Here is a 9,608-nt window from a genome sequence, read left to right as displayed (position 1 = left end):
GCCCCAGGAGTCCTTCTGCATGAGGTTCAAGAACAGGCAAAGCTGATCTGTGGTGAAACAAGTCAGAGCGGTCACCTCTGTCTTGGGAGGACGGTGCTGACTGGGAGGGGCTTGAGGGAGCCTCCTGGGGGGCTGAAATGCTATGTGCTAGGTCTCGGTGGTAATGACATGGGCATACACACACATGCACATGTTCACCAAGCAATACCCTTCAGATTTGTTAATTTGAGGCATGAATCTTACACCTCAATTAAAAAAAAACTAAATTAAAAAAAAACTGGATTGGGACTTCCCTGGTGGTCCAGTGGCTAAGACTCCACACTCCCAATGCAGGGGGCCAGGTCAGGTCAGGTCAGGGAACTAGATCCCACATGCTGCAACTAAGAGTTTGCAGGCTGCAACTAAAAGAAAAATATCCCTTCTACCGCAGCTAAAGAACCCACATGCCACACGAAGACTGAAGACCTCGCATACTGGAACTAAGACCCAGTGCAGCCAAATAAATAATTTTTTTTTTTAAACTGGGTTTCCGGGAAGTCAATGACCAGCATCACTGCATCGGATAGCATCTTCTGGGGCGGGTGGCTGCAGAACCTGCCTTGTCCCCCTGTTGCACTGCTGTCCTTGGGCCTGGGGTCCCTTGTGTGGCTGACTTACCAGGATATTTGACTATAAACCTTGAGCCTGGGGAGGCTCTGGGGTGTCTCAACAGCCCAGACCCTCCGTAGCTGACCCATGTCTGGGTGGAAATGGGTGTGCAGAGATCCCACTGCAATCTGTTTCTCAGATTAAAGACCAAATGTTGTGATTTCTTCTACAAAAATCCCACATTGAAGAAGAAGAGCTATCTTTTCATGTAGCTTTTGCTCTCTGCCAGGCACATACAAAGTATCTTTGGGGCGGGTGCCACTGTTGTCATTTCACAGACAAGAAAACTGAAGCTCTGAGATGTTGAGCACTCTCCCAGGGTCACACAGGAAGCTCAACGGTGGGGATTTGGCATGATAGCTCTGTCAGACTCGGGCTCCCTGGGGGTGCAACTGTGTCACCATCTGTGTGGGCTCGGGGGTCTCTACGAAGGAGGGGTTTAGGGGAGGATCTAGCTTTGAACCTGACTCACAGCACACACACTGCTCTCCTGATGTGGCGGGAAGGGGCTGCTGCCCCGGCCCTTCTGCTGCTCCTCACCCTGGCTCTTACCTCTCAGCTCAGAGCTCTGCCCTTAGGGGTGCCAGAGTTGGGGATCATGGATCAGGAGGGTGAAGGAGGAAGTAAGGGAGGGCATGGATCAGAAGAGCCTGTTCCTTTGGCAACTGTCCCAGAGTCAGCGCTAGAGTTCCCCATCCCTCCCCCACTTTCTGGCATGGCTCACTGGGAGGAGTCAGGACCACCCAGCTGAGCCGGGTCAGAGCCAGGCAGAATGGCCAGCCGGACCCTGCTCCTTGCCAGGAGGACCAGTTGGGAGAGGGGCGTCATTTAAGGATGTGCAGGAGGGCAGCATGCAGGGCGGCCTCCAGCACCACCCAGGACCTGCGCTTCTCACCCGCCCACGCCTTGCCAGCAGGAGCTGGGTCATATGATGGTGAGGAGGAGGCAGGTGTAATAGGAGCCGACATCCTCCTGGCTTGCCCTGTGACTATATTAAGGTCTGTACCTGGTTTCCCCTCTACTCTGCCCCTAGGACTTCCCCTCCTCCCCAAGAGATCCTGCGTTGCAGATTAAGGAGTCATCCCTCCCTTCCATCCCATTGACCTGGGAAAGGGGCAGGAGCCTAATGAGGTCACTGCCAGTGGGTGGGGAAGTGGAGGCAGTAAATTTAGGTCTTAAGTGCTAATGAGCTGTAGGCGGGATCCACTTAGGGGGAGGCGGCCTGTTCGCAAGGCCCTTAGCAACCCTCACACTCAGTCGTCTGCCCCTGCCGCCCACACCCATCACCCAGGGCACACAAGAGCACACACAGAACCTCCTCAGTGAGACACGGTTTATACGCTTTCAGGCCAGCCACATGTAGCCTTGCACGTGTGCACCCCCGGGATCCCATTACCACTCTTCTAACTCCAATCAGGTGCTTACGTCTGCATACCCAACCAGGCACGTAGGCACCCGTGCGTGCCTACAGTCCCGTGTGCTCAAGTGTGCACCACCCACCCCTGTTCACCGTTTCTCCGAAGCCCTGAGAGTCTGTGGCTGAAGCAGAGGAGCCCTGGGGCTGTGGGGATGTGGGGAATGCAGCCTGGGGGAGCAGGGCATTTGTACCCTAAGCCTAGGACTAAAGCCTAGGTCTGCCTGCACCCACAGTGGGCCTCACCACTCCTGGAGTAAGAGGCCAGAAGCCCCAAGAAGCTCTGACTTCCGCCCAGGGAGAGGGCAGAGGGCAGAGGGCAGGGCAGGGATTATTAATAAACTCGCTCCTGACTGGGAAGGCCTGTGCAGAGACCCAGCCTCAAGCCAATTGGAACAGAACTTTCCAGGAATGCCACCCCAAAGCAAGCCTTCCTCTGACTCCAGGATTATTTCCCAGCCCTGACTTCATCCTTTTGGTGTGTGTGGGGCTCTTGCCAGGCTCCCCTGGCTCTGCCTCGCCGGCCCTCTGTCACCTGGCAGCTGACATCTGCCTTGGCTGCCACCAGAGGAGGTCACAGCATGTGGGTGATGGGCCCGGGATTAGAATGGCTTCCTCTGCACCCAGTCCTGCTCCTCCCTGCTCCCCCAAACCGAGGCCCGCAAGACCTCTATGTGGGGAGCGCAGGAGGGCCCCTGCCTTGCCACCCACTCAGGGCATCACAGTGCTGCTCTAGTACCCCATTCTGAGCGGGGAGGAGCCCTGAAGGCAGAGAGCCCGGCGCCAGCTTCCTGGCCTTGTGACCTTGGGCAAGCAGAGTGTGACTTGTCTGTGGCTCATCATCATCATTTCTAAAATGAAGACAAAAATGCCCTCCCAAAGGTCACTGTGAGGCTAAGGAATGTGTGAGGGCTGGTGGAGAGTGGAGAGGGCTGTGTGTGTGGGGGGATGTACAGGCATGTAAAGGAAGTGGATTTATGTCCTTGCTGCTATCACTACTTCCATCCCCACCTCCATTGCCACCACCTCCATCTCCTGCCCACTATCACTTCCTCTATTATAAAATCACTTCCACTGGGCTTCCCTGGTGGTCCAGTGGCTAAGAACCCAGCTAACAGTGCAGGAGACACGGATTCAATCCTGGCCCAGGAAGATCCCACGTGCCACAGAGCAGCTGAGTCACTACTTCCATCCCCACCTCCATCGCCACCACCTCCATCTCCTGCCCACTATCACTTCCTCTATTATAAAATCACTTCCACTGGGCTTCCCTGGTGGTCCAGTGGCTAAGAACCCAGCTAACAGTGCAGGAGACACGGATTCAATCCTGGCCCAGGAAGATCCCACGTGCCACAGAGCAGCTGAGTCCATGTGCCGTAACTACTCAGCCCCTGTGCGCTCTAGAGCCCCAAAGCCTCAACTGCTGAAGCCCACGCATTCTAGAGCCCACACTCCACAACAAGAGAAGCCACTGTGAGGAGAAGCCTGTGCACCACAGCTAGAGAGTAGTCCTCACTCGCTGCAACTAGAGAAAGCCCGTGCGCAGCGCCTAAGACCCATCACAGCCCCAAATAAATTAATTTTAAATATCACTGTCATTTTCAGCCGCCCATCACACCGCTCTCCTCGCCAATACCTCCATCTCCACCACCGTGCTATCACCACCCCATCGTTCCAGGAACAACTCTTCAATACTATGTTAGAGATTAGTTCTGCCCAGGGTCCCACACATTGGGAATAGCCTATATCTCTCACTTCCTTCAAGCTTTGACACAGAACCCACCTCTGCCAGGAACTGTTCCTTAATCTGTCCTGCATTACTCCGATGACTTCTGTACATCATGGCTCAGCCTCACCTGTCCCCTCCTAATTGATGTGTGTGTGTGTCTGCGTTCTCACACCCGCACTTCTTAAGCTGGTTTCTGAAGTCAGCCTCCACTCAGATAACCTACACAGAGCTCTGGGTCTCACTCCTGGCTCTGACGCTTTCTAGCTGTGGGACCTGGGACAAGTTATGTTTCTTTGTCTTCCTAGCTGTAAATTGCATTTAATAATACCATGTCTCCGAGACTTCCCTGACAGTCCAGTGGTTAAGACTCCACGCTCCCAAAGCAGGAAGGGCGGGTTTGATCCCTGGCTAGGGAGCTAAGATCCCATATGCCATACAGTGTGGCCAAAAAAAAAAAAAAAAAAAAAAAGTAATAATACCATGTCTCATAGAGCCGTGGTGAGGGGTCTCTGAGATGCTGTATATACAGCACTTAGAGCAGAGAAGCAGGCACACAGCAAGTTTTCAATAAACACTAGTTATTGCTGCTGTTGTTGGTCCTTCTTCCTGCCAATGCTTAACACAGGACTTTGTGCTGTCAGTGAAAATAACTATATTACTGGATACTTTCTGACTTTCCAATAAGAACATCTTGGGAGGGAAGGAAGAGTTGCACCTTTCTGAGAACTGTCCCCCCACCTGCTACCAGAAGGTTCCTGAGCTCGCTGGGTAAAGTGTGGGCAGTGGGTTGGGAAGGACCATGCAGGAAGCCCGGCAGAGTTGGTTTTGTCTCCTGACTTCACCAGCCATGGCAGGTGGTCAGTTATTCGCCTCAGGCTTCAGTTTTTCTCACAGGTGGAGTGGATCACCATGCAGGGCCACTGTGAGGCCATCATTTTTATTTATTTTTTTTTTAAATATTTATTTGGCTGCACTGGGTCTTAGTTGTGGCATGCAGGATCTTTGATCTTTGTTGTGTCTTGCAGGAGCTAGTTCCCTGAGCAGGGATCGAACCCAGGTCCCCTGTACTGGGACTGTGGGGTCTTAGCCACTGGACCACCCAGCAAGTCCCCATCTCTGTCTACCTTGCATACAAGCACCACAGACTGCTCTGGATGGAACTCAGGGCCTGTATACCCTGGGACCTCAACCTTCCCGTGTAGACAATGGACAACCCTGGCAGAGCCTGTTTCACTGAGCAGGTCGGAGAAGATGCCGAGTGATGACGTCAAGTGTTCAGAAAAGCCAAACAGCCCGGGAGAGTTCCAGGGGAAACCTTAACAGTGGTTGACTTGAGCGAGGCCCAGCTTGGCCCAACCTGAAACAACACACTGTGGTCTGATCTGGGTTCCTGGAGCAGGGTGGGGGCCAAAGGGACAGAGGGCCAAGAGGCCCCTAACCACAGGTCCAGGAAGGCTACTCAGTGCTTGGACGCCCACACGCATCATGGCGTGGTCCATGGGGGTGGGGAGGGGCAGCTGGGACACGGCAGGCAAGGGTGGCCTGGGGTTTTCTGGGGTCCCTGGCACACTGACATCCACACAGCTGCAGCCACCTGAGGATTGCCCTGGCCCTGGCCATGAACCCCCAGGGAATAAACAGGGGCAGCAGCCGGCCAACTGGTGTGTATTCCCGGCCCCCACAATGTAAACTCCCAGGACATATTTATGTTGTGTGGGCCCAACCCCAGCCCCCTGCCCAGCTCAGAGGGGTCACGCCACACCAGACACGTCACACGTACAGGATAACTGGATGAGGAGGGAGGGGGGCTGGGAAAGTCAGGGGCGCAGCAAGCGACAAGGACCAGAGACAGCTGGAATTGGGCGGCCAGAGGGAGAGTTCAAGAGGGGGAAGGGCGAGAGAGAGCTTTCACGGAGTCAGGTCATGTCCTTTTCCTCGAACTGCAGATCAGAATCCTAGCACAGCCCTGGCCCGGCTGGTGACCTAGGTCACTCTGTGGTCTTCCAGGGCCATTCTTGGCCCCGGACTCCAGGGTCATGGAGCCTAGAGCTCTGCCCAACCCACACCCAGCCTGAGAATTGGACCGCTACACTTTTCTTTGGTTCACCTTTTCCCCACCCTTTGCCACGAACCATGCCAGTTCTCTTGGGTGCGTTATCTCATTTGAGCCTTAACACCTGCCCAGGGGCTGGAGCTACTGTTGCCCTCCTGACCCTGCAGAGGGTCAGAGGGCTAAGTAAGTGACCGGAGGTGATGAACAGCCTGGAACAGCCCAGGCTGGGGTTGCAACCTGGATTGGTGACCAGAGCATCTCTGCTTTTAAGAGCCATGTGTGGCCGGCCACTGGCCTTAAGGGCAAAGAGATGCCCTCAAGAGTCACATGGAATCCAGAGCTCTTGAGTCCTGGGTCAACTTTCTTCCCACTGGACCAGAAACAGGTGGTGAGGAGACAGAGCCCTACTCTCACAGAGCCCGGGTCTCAGGGGGGACACAGCCTGGCCTCAGGACCCCCAGTCCTGATTCCAGGGATCCCCAGTGATAAGGGAAGCCCCTGACCATGGGAAATGACTGACTGGCCACAGCACTGGGGAGGCAGGTGGAGCCAGAGGGCTTCATACAGCCGGAGTCAGTGTGGGAAGGCTTCCTGAGGGAGGGGGCTGGCGGCCCCTTTAGGAAGGAGGAGTTGGGCAAGTGACAGGCAGCGTTCGGTGGCCAGAGCTGCATTCCCACACTGCCCCAATTAGGAAACAAGGCTCAACTCTGCTCCCCGCACCGCCCCCCTCCCTGGGTAGGACTACCATCCCAGCCCTGCCCAGCCCGCCTGGGAGGGGCAGGAGGAATAGAGCCATGTGACAAACATTCAGCTGGGAGCTGTGCACGTCTCAGGAATGACACCCAGCGAAGGCTATTTTAATCTGGAGAGTTGCCTGCTCCTCCTGCCCACCCCGAAATAACCAGGCTGCCGAAGGAAACTGTGGCATCGTGGGCTGCTTGCAAGCCTGGTGGAGCACTCCACCCCCACTCCCCACGGTGGCTAGCCTTCCCCCTCAGTTGGAACCCTCCCCTGCTGGGGCTCCATCTCCTCCCTCAGACTGGGGGCTTCCCCAGGGCAGAGGCCATGTCTCTCATCAGACTAGGAGCTCCTGGAGTGCAAAGACTGCATTTCCCCATTCAGACTGGGAGGCTTCCCTGGTAGCTCAGCTGGTAAAGCTCAGCTGCATTGAGCTTCCCTGGTAGCTCAGCTGCAATGCAGGAGACCCTGGATGGATTCCTGGGTAAGGAAAATCCCCTGGAGAAGGGATAGGCTACCCCCTCCAATATTCTTGGGCTTCTCTGGTGTCTCAGATGGTAAAGAATCTGCCTGCAATGCAGGAGACCTGAGTTCGATTCCTGGGTTGGGAAGATCCCCTGGAGGAGGGCATGGCAACCTACTTCAGTATTCTTGCCTGGAGAATCCCCATGGACAGAGGAACCTGGCAGGCTGCAGTCAATGAGTTTGCAAAGAGTCAGACATGACTGAGCAACTAAGCACAGCACTCAGACTGGGAGCACCTCAGAATATCCAGACCCTGGAGTCTGCTTCCCTGGGGGACTTGAGGGTGGGAGGGTTCTAGGCAGCCTTTTCTCCCGAGCTGAATTAGGGAGAATGCCCTTGTGATGGTGAAACCAGACCTCCCTCCCTCTGTGGCCACAAGTACTCCTGGCTGGGGGGCTCACTCCGGGCCCAGGCTATGCCCAGCAGTGCCAGGCTGCCCTGCTGCTGGCCACATGGCCTGCTGACAGGAGGGTTCACATGTCTCAGCACCAGCCAGCCACCTGCTGCCTCCTGCCTCCCAAAATAGGAAAGTGCTGGCCTTCTCCCGTTACCCGTTGCATGTCCCACTGCCCTTGTCCTCGGAACGGGGCTCTCACTCCCCGCCCTGCTTCTCCATGGAGGATATTGAGGGGGTCGACCTCCCAACCCTGACTGATCTCGATGTTGAGTGACTGGGCATGGCCAAAGGGTGGGAGGTTGTTCTGTTCCTGAGCTGGGTACCAAATGGGGAAGGGGCTTCTTGTATGGAACCAGGGTCTACTGGTCCTGTTAAGAGTAACTCCCTGCCTTCTCTTCTCCCCAGCATCCAACACTAACCTGGCCTGGTTTGTGGGCTGGGGGGCAGTTATTGACTCAAGTAATATCACTAACTACTGCTTATTGAGGGCTGAAAAACTGAAGTTCAGAATTTGAGAAAATGACTCCTCTCATTAGCCTCCCCTTCTTTCATTTTGCAAACAACCATATTTTTAAAAGACTTTTTTTTTTTTTAATGTCGAGTATTTTTTTGAAGCCTTTATTGAATTTGTTATAATATGGCTTGTGTGTGTTTTATGTTCTGAACAGGAAGCATGTTGGATCTTAGCTCCCTAACCAGGGATTGAACCTGAGTCTCTTGAACTGGAAGATGAAGTTTTAAGCACTGGGCCACCAGGAAAGTCCCGCAAACAACTTTTTTTTTTTTTTTTGCAAATACCCATTTTTAACTGAGCACTTACTATGTCCCAGGCACTGCTCCCCATTAGCTATTATGTTTAATCCTCACCACACCCTGCTAAGAGGAGTATGTAGAGGTTGTAGTGAAAGTTGCTCAGTCGTGTCTGACTCTTTGTGACCCTATGGACTATATATAGTGGATGGAATTCTTCAGGCCAGAATACTGGAGTGGGTAGCCTTTCCCTTCTCCAGGGGATCTTCCCAACCCAGGAACGGAACCCAGGTCTCCTGCATTGTAGGCAGCTTCGTTACTAGCTGAACCACAAGGGAAGCTCAATAGTTATACTATTTAACTATAGAGGAGATGAGCCCCAGAGAGGTTGGGCGATTTGCCAAAGGTCACACAGCAAGGAAGTAGTAGTGTTGGTATTCAAGTTCAGGTTGGTACAATGTTTCTTTTAAAAAAAAAAAATTTTGGTGGTGGGGGGGGGACATTTTATTGCGGGAAACTTTAAACATTTAAACAAGTAGAGAGAATAGTACAATGACCCTAAAAGTATCCATTACCAAGACAGAACAGTGGACATTTTGCCAGATTTGTTTCATCTTTTTTTGGAACTGAAATATTTAAAAGTAAATCACTGACATTATGACATGTCCCCTCTAATCACTTTAGAATACATCTCTCAAATGAAGTGAAGTGAAAGTCGCTCAGTCCTGTCTGATTCTTTGTGACCCCATGGACTATATACTATTCATGGAATTCTCCAGGCCAGAATACTGGAGTGGGTAGCCTTTCCCTTCTCCAGGGGATCATCCCAACCCAGGGATCGAACCCAGGTCTCCTGAATTGCAGGCAGATTCTTTACCAGCTGAGCCACCAGGGAAGCCCAAGAATACTGGAATGGGTAGCCTATCCCTTCTCCAGTGGATCTTCGTGACCCAGCAATTGAACTGGGGTCTCCTGCATTGCAGGAGGATTCTTTTTCAACTGAGCTATCAGGGAAGCCCATATCTCTCAAAAATTAACCCAATTTTCTATATGAACCTGCAAGCCATTCTCATACTGAAAAAAACAGACAATTTCCTATAATTATCTAGCACGCAGGTCAAGTTCAGCTCCCCCAGATTGAATGTGGCCTTCCCTGGATCTCATCACTCAACTGCAGCACCGCTGAGCAGTGGGGGGACAGGGTCTAGGCAGAGCTTGGCCAGGCTCTACCCAATAGTTTCACTGGGGACACAGGTCCTTCCTTCTCTTTTCCCTGTTGCTGGGGGCAAGGTTTCTAGACAGGAGAATAACAGGGGCCTGAGGGACGTTGGTGGAAGCTTTGGGGAGGCTCAGG

Source organism: Ovis aries, chromosome 20 (genome assembly GCF_016772045.2).
Source record: "Ovis aries strain OAR_USU_Benz2616 breed Rambouillet chromosome 20, ARS-UI_Ramb_v3.0, whole genome shotgun sequence".
Taxonomy (NCBI): domain Eukaryota; kingdom Metazoa; phylum Chordata; class Mammalia; order Artiodactyla; family Bovidae; genus Ovis; species Ovis aries.
This window is presented reverse-complemented; position numbering follows the sequence as displayed.